Source organism: Myotis davidii, unplaced genomic scaffold, assembly GCF_000327345.1.
Source record: "Myotis davidii unplaced genomic scaffold, ASM32734v1 scaffold169, whole genome shotgun sequence".
In the NCBI taxonomy this organism is placed as follows: domain Eukaryota; kingdom Metazoa; phylum Chordata; class Mammalia; order Chiroptera; family Vespertilionidae; genus Myotis; species Myotis davidii.
In genome coordinates this window covers 93,717-101,641 of record NW_006383005.1, presented here as the reverse complement: position 1 = coordinate 101,641, position 7,925 = coordinate 93,717, and the positions used below count along the sequence as shown (strand labels likewise).

Here is a 7,925-nt window from a genome sequence, read left to right as displayed (position 1 = left end):
CAGTTCCTCATGTTGTGACCCAACCATAAAATTATTTTCGTTGCTACTTCATAACTGTAATGTTACAACTGTTATGAATCATAATGTAAATATCTGATATGCAGGATGGTCTTAGGTGACCCCTGTGAAAGGGTTGTTCGACTGCCAAAGGGGTCGTGACCCACAGGTTGAGAACCACTGATGTAAGCAGACATTTAATTAAGAGCCATTTGATCTTTACCACAAGGTGTCGATGTTGCTCTTTAACTGGCATTTGAAGTTTATTTTACAATGCTGAGGTGAGAAAAATAGGGTTAAAGATTAAAAATAGGGCATTTATTTTTAGGAGTTAACTTTTTTCTATTATTCCTTCTAGGTTAAGGGGTTTCTAGATGTATTAGATAGCCTTTTCCTGTTGGTTCTGTTAATATTTTTTTCTCTTTTAGGGAGTTATTGAAAGATGATAAAGAGAGGAGGAAGGACATGGTCAGGTGTGCAATTTAGAATTCTAACTATGGTAACAGTACGGACAAGACCTGAGGGAAGAGACTGATAGCAAGGAGGTATCTGTAACCCTACCTGTTCTCTGTGATTGAAAGATGATTTTTGATGTTTAAAAACTAATTTTTTTCTTTCTTTCACATGTCCTCAAAAAGGTAGTTCTATCGAAGTGAGATATGTAGGCATAATTCTGGTTTTCTTCTGGTATAGTTCTTATTTTTTTCGCTTCCCCTTTTGACTTGCCCTACATTAGGCAGTTTAATAAGTGGAAGTATGGTGTGGAAGTCATGGGCCCTCCACTGAGATTCCAGTTGTAAAACTGCCATATGCCCATAACTGGATGCAAGACTTTGGGCAAGTGCATTTGGTCTGTTGCAAACTGCTCCTGTAAAATAGGGATAGGATTTGTCTCAGAGGAATATTATGAGAATAAAATTAGGTAAAATGCTGGAAACATCCTACTATAGTTACTTGCATATAGTAGACATTTAATAAATAAAAGTTTTCACTTTCCTCTTTACTTCCCCATCTTTAGCCAGTGTTCTTTCTTATGTCATCACTGGCTTTTCCAATATTTAGCACAGTTTTCCTTTCTTGCCCTTCTAATGCCTACCACCTGTGCTACTAATCCTAAACAGTCACGATAAAAATGGTTTGGCATGTGTATGTCTTTTTCTTCCTAACGACATTGAAAACGTCATAAAGGACAGGATTATTTCATATGGTTATATTTCTTCTCTCTATCTTATCGGGTTCTTGGTCTTGTTGGTGTTCCCGTGGGTCCAGTTGTGATCCTAGGGACCTAGTTCCTGTGGGTCCTAGGACTCCTTCGCATTGCTTTCTGCCTGAGTACTCTCTTCCATTACCACAGTTTCCACAAACTCTTCCACATGTTAATGACTCTCAGATCTATATCTCTAGTTCCTTCCTCTTTTTTTTTTTTCTGATCTGTTTTTTTTTTTCCAATCATCAGTGGACACTTACACTTTCATGATGTGTGGGAACCTCAACCCTAACATGGCAAGAGCTATACTCATTGGCCTAGTTTTCCTTTCCTTTTCCCTGGTTTGCTAGTGGTATTATCACCATTTCAGGTACCTCAAGTGAACACACCCCTCTTTGTTCTCACCTCTGTTTTTTTTATATATATATTTTATTAATTTTTTACAGAGAGGAAGGGAGAGAGATAGAGAGCTAGAAACAACGATGAGAGAGAAACATCGATCAGCTGCCTCCTGCACACCTCCCACTAGGGATGTGCCCGCAACCAAGGTACATGCCCTTGACTGGAATCGAACCCAGGACCCCTCAGTCCGCAGACTGACACTCTATCCACTGAGCCAAACCGGCTATGGCACCTCTGTTTTCCTGGACTATTTTCTGACCTTCTAACTAATCTCCCTATGACCAGATTTTTTTAATGCAATTAATAGCAATTGTTTATGGAGTACTTTGTGCCAGGAATTATTCTTATTATTCTAATTAATTATTCTCTTAATTCTCACTACAACCCTCTGTGGCAAGAATTATTCCTATTCCTATTTGCAGATGATGAAATTGAGGCACAAAACAGTTAAGTTGCTTATTCAAGGTCACACAACTAGTGTTAACCTGTATTCAACCCAGACAGTCTAGCTCCCAAGCCCAGGTTCTTAACCAGTACATCCTACTGCTTTGTAATTTTGTACACTGCTCCAGTATAATTCATCTGCCACATTTCTGCCAGAGTGACCTTTTTTATTTTTAAAAAATTTTTATTGTTGAAAGTACTACATATGTTCCCTTATTTTCCCTATCGACTCCCTTCAGGCCTCCCCCTCCCGCCTCACCACCCCACTGTCTGTGTCCATGGGTTATGCATTATGCATACAAAGACTTTGTTTGATTACCTCCCACCCACCCATCCTCCCCCGCCTTCCCTCTGAGATTCAGCATTCTGTTCCATGCTTCCATGTCTCTGGATCCACTCTGTTCATCAGTTTGTTAATTAGATTCCACATATGAGTGGGATCATGTGATACTTGTCTTTCTCTGACTGACTTATTTCACTTAGCATGCTACTCTCCAGGCAGAGTGACCTTTTTTAAAGATACATCAATTTTGTCATTGGGTTTAGAAATCTTTTAATAAATGTGGTATTCAAAAGATGTTGTTCTAACACTTCATAGGGACTAGTGTCCTTATTTTAAGTCTTCCTACACTGCCTGTGCAATTAATAGCTAGCATTTATTGGGCACTTACTGTGTTATATTAGTTCTTCATTGTCTAGTTCTCTTGTCAGCACCTCAAACTGAGAGCTTCTTTAGGCTGGAATCCTTGTTTTATCAGTCTTTGTATTGGTGCTATCACAGTACATATCATCTATGTAATAAAAGGCTAATATACAAATTATCCCCTCCACCAGGAGTTCAGCTGGAACTCCGACCAGGGGCGGGGCCAGGGGCTGGGGCCCACTAGCAAACTGCCTGCAGCCCCTCCCCCCAGCTGGCCGTGCCCCTGATCAGTCCCAATCTGGGTGGACTGGACCCACCTGTGCACAAATTTGTGCACTGGGCCTCTAGTCATATATATTAAGCATTCATTATCTGCAAATTGAACTACTCTTCAGGTTGTAGAGGACTAGGTTTTGATGCTTATTACTGGTTTGCATCTGGCTAAATGAGAGTTGTAAAAAATATTTTAGGCTGGTATCTAAAAAGTTTTGAAAATATAATCAGATATGTGAACCTTCAGCTGCCTCTTTTCTTTCTTCCCTTCACATAACACCTGGTGAGATTTCAGGATTCTGTGACTTTTAATTTTATTCCTTACATAGATTTTTCTGGAAGATCTTTATCTGCTGTCTGGAGGCAAATTGCTTCCCCCCCCACCCCCTTGATAGAAAATACTTTCTGCTATAAAATTTTAAACTTAGAAAGGAATTGGTTACATCAGATAAATTATTCTTAGGGTGATATTTAGAAAACAGATGGGGTGAAATGTATAAGGGCATTAACTGTCCATAATCTTTAAATTTTGCATGTGATCACCAACTTTTGATCTCTTCCTAAGTAGTAATTGCACGTATACAGAATATAGCTAAGTACGCAGCTGAAAGTGAAATATGTCACAAAATTTATGTATTAAAACTCATATTCTTTTCTGTGCATGGTAGAGACTAGGCTCTTAAACCAGTGTCTGGGTGCTCGTTTGTAATAAATTAGAAAGGGAACTAAGAGGATTACTGTTAAGGTAGACACACTGACAGCAAGCAAGGAGAAGTGAAAGCTGATAGTTTGCTGTTTGTGATGTACTCTTTGATTCTGGAATATAACTGAGTGGTAAATCATATTAGCTACTGTCTTACCTTTGTAGTTGCTACGTTTGGATTTGCTAGTAGCCCTTTCTCACTATTTCACATAAAAGGAGGGCTGGGAAGAAATATTTTAATTGTAAAGAGAGACTAAGTAAGAAAATAGAGGCAGCTCACCGCTTCCACCATGTGAGGTTATGTGCAAGCAGTCAGTCCTTTACCCGAGCACCTCTCCCTGTTGCAGTTCACTGAAGTTAATAATGAGAATTATTACTATTGAGAGTGCACCATGTTAGTTTTCACTAATGCTATCGCCGTAGAACAGATGAAGAAACCGAACCTTCAAAAGGTGAGAGGACTTGCATGGCACCCTAAGATGAAAAAGGGTAACAGCAGATTTGAATAAAGGTCTGCCAGGCAGTGCCTGTGCTTTTTCCCATTATACCATATTGATGTCAAATTATCAGTAAAATATAAAGTTTGTGATTACGAGAGTTTATGTAAGAAAGCAGGCACGTGTGAAAAGTTCTAGAAAGATTTTCAATCAAAATTTAAAATGAAAAATTTTGGTATTTAAATGTTGATTAAACAAAATTTGGTTTATGTGTAATAGCACACATTTTATTCTTATTTTTCTTGTTCTCTCTCTCTGTGTACACACATAAAAACACACACATACAGATATATTTACAAAAATAGAGCTTTAACAAAATACTGGAGTAATTTTGGGTGCATTCCCCCTCCCTTCTACTTTTTGTCTTGTCTTCTTCCTTTAACCATTCTCCACCACTATCCTGCCAGAAAGCCACCAGCTATTATAGACTGAATGTTGTGCCCTCCCAGAAACCATAGGTTTATCTCTTCTTCTTCAATGCAATGCTTATACTGATTTTCTAGTCTTACTACTTTTACGAAACCTAGACCTTTTCAAGTAATGTTGAAAAGTAATGGGCATTACTTTTGAAAATAGTGAGTATTCTACTCCAGTTCTTATTTTTTTAAAAAATATATTTTATTGACTTTTTACAGAGAGGAAGGGAGAGAGATAGAGAGTTAGAAACATCGTTGAGAGAGAAACATCGATCTGCTGCCGCTCGCACATCTCCCACTGGGGATCTGCCCGCAACCCAGGTACATGCCCTTGACCTGAATCGACCCTGGGACCTTTCAGTCCGCAGGCCGACGCTTTATCCACTGAGCCAAACCGGTTTCGGCCTCCAGTTCTTATTTTTTTAAAAAATATATTTTATTGACTTTTTACAGAGAGGAAGGGAGAGAGATAGAGAGTTAGAAACATCGTTGAGAGAGAAACATCGATCTGCTGCCGCTCGCACATCTCCCACTGGGGATCTGCCCGCAACCCAGGTACATGCCCTTGACCTGAATCGACCCTGGGACCTTTCAGTCCGCAGGCCGACGCTCTATCCACTGAGCCAAACCGGTTTCGGCCTCCAGTTCTTATTTAATTGAAAACATTGAGTATTTTGCTGTGCAGAATATTTTCTGTTAATTTTGGAAAATCTATAAAATAGTTTTTTCTATTTATTTAACATTTTTATTAGGGATGGATGCTGAATTTTTGGAAATGCCATTTCACATTTATTGACATATATTTTCTTCTTTTAATTTATAGTTGCATTAAGGTATGTAGATTTCCTGATATTGCATTCATAGTTAGTTAATAGGTTACTCTTTTGCTCATTCCTATAAGGGAGATTGGTATATACTAGTAGTATTTGTAATAGTTGTTTTTCTTTGTGGGGGACAGTATAGGTAACCATTTTTTCTAAGATCTTAAAATTGAATTGTGAAGCTTTTCGTCTTTTTCTGTGACCCTGATCTGTTAATTAATAATAATACTATCTACCTCATTGGGTTGTTTGGAGGAGTAAATGGATTAATACGAAGTACTTAGTACAGTGACTGAATATAGTTAGCACTTTATGGGTTGGCTATTAGCATCATCATCATCATCTGAAACACCTTAAATAATTTTGGAAATTTTCAGGTCTTTAAAGATTAGTTAGAATTTAGCTATTAACTTCTCTAGTTCAGGGTGCCTTTATAATGATAAATCTTACTCTAATACCTTTAGTGCTATTTGCACTGTCCATATTTTTTCTACTTCTCCATGGTTTATTCTTGGCAGTTTATTTTTTGCTAAGAAACCATTTATTTTCCTCTAGATTTTAAAATTTATTGCTGAAACAGTGCATGCAGTTTTACTTTAGAATTCTCTTAACCATTTCAGTAATTTACAGCATACTTTCTAATTACTCCAGAAAGCCATTCTAGTATTTATGTTATAGAAATATTGTTATGTTATGAACTCTTCTTGAATAGGATGCTTTCTGATGATGAAATTGTAATACTTTGTGTGAGCTAAAACAAAGTATTTGAGTTTCTCAGAGTGAGAATGGAGAACATAAACGTAGGGAATTTATATCTCTAGTTTACAGTTTTGTCTCCAGAATATAGCACCAACCTGGCTCAGCATAGATTCCCAGTAAATATTTGTTAAATTATTTCACAAATGATTAAATTAATAAATGAATGGGTGAAATACAATCTGTTTGGATAATAACTGAAGAACAAATAGGTTTAGGGAAAAAATTTTAAAATGGTAGATCTTGAATCATCTTTCTAAAGATAATTAATACTAATCTTGGATATTAATATTAACCCTCACAGTTATAGTATATTTTTAATGTAAAATAGCTGAAAGTAATGTAAAGGTATTGTATGGTAAATTAATTCCAGCTTATGAAATGAACTAATCAGTAGATCTAACTTACTGATAGATCTTATAGTCTTTAATTTGGACCTTTTGTAGGCTGTTCATGCTGCTAAGTCTGCTTCTCTAGTGTACTGAATGGAAACAGGGAGGGGGACATAATGGGTAAATTTACTGAGCCCTCCCCAAAACAGTGTCCAGAACTCCTGGCTTAGAGCAAGCGTTGATTTTCAAATGTTGTTGGGATGGTGGATGAAGTTTATAAATCAGTGTAAAGAGCATCCTTTGAGGGTAGTGATGCGTAGTCTTCTGCCTAAGAGATATTCTCTGTCCCCGTCCCTGTCCTTCAGGTCTGGCTTGAGTTTACAGGGTTGCTTTGCTAAGGCTGCTTTGCCAAAGATGTCACCGCAAATTAAGGCTTTACCATCACACCCCTCATAGCTGCCTTGTAACGTCTTCATTCCCATTGGTGCCAGGCATGTTCCAAGGCAGCTTTCCAAGGTTTAGTGATTTCACCCTGATACCTATGCCAGTAAAAATAACCAGTTACCATTAAATACCTACCCCATCTATAGCTTGAGTTTTACATGCTGTTTTATTAAGAGAACTTATCAGAGAGATTTTAGGAGAATTAATACATTATACTAAAAAATATATCACCTAGCCCTTGAAATGACCCTTTGTCCAAAAGTGTTATATTTTACCTTTAAAAAATATGAAATTCAGCATGTTTATCTGTTGAGGAGAGTGGACATTGTAATAACCTCTTTCCTACAGTTGATTCTTTATGACTAGAAGTACTCTTTCAACATGAGAAACCAGATTCTTACTGTGGGGATTTATAATAGGACAGATTAACAGATACAGCAAGCAAGGAGTCTTATGTTCATTGAAAAGTTAGTAATAATTTATAAATATATTTTTTGGTATTGTAGAAATAAGAATCTCAGGCACAGGCAGTAGAGAAGGAAAATAATATTTGCAAATCTCAAATTTTGAAAGGCATGTAAATGCTAAAAACTTAGCATACATATTTGTGTAACAGTCACAGTAGCCATGCTACTATTATAATGTGTTTTACTGATAAGCAAACTTCAGCTTGGAAAAGTTGAGCTAGTATGTTATTCAGAGTCCAAACCTGTCCGATGGCAAAGGCCTTTCCAATATATTTCTCCATCTCATGTGGAAGAATTCCCTTTGACATTCCTTTCTCTCCTTGAGACTGCCTAACAACATCCATACCCCTTCCAATAAAACTGCTTTGGTGGTGCACCAGTGTATAACATGGGCCAGGCATTTCTTTTTTCCTTTTCTTTTTTTTATTAAGTATGTGTTTTTATTGATTTCAGAGAGAAAGGAAGAGGGAGAGAGAGATAGAAACATTGATGAGAGAGAGAATCATTGATCAGCTGCCTCATG

The 7,925-nt window shown here is 37.3% G+C and overlaps 1 protein-coding gene across 1 annotated transcript in view; it reads left to right on the top strand.

The window, feature by feature from the left end:
• The window catches only part of LOC102769384 (UV radiation resistance-associated gene protein), a gene marked incomplete at its 5' end in the record, with an annotated part of 166,060 nt that overhangs the window by 70,852 nt on the left and 87,283 nt on the right, over positions 1–7,925 (top strand). The gene's annotated exons all lie outside the window — the stretch shown is intronic.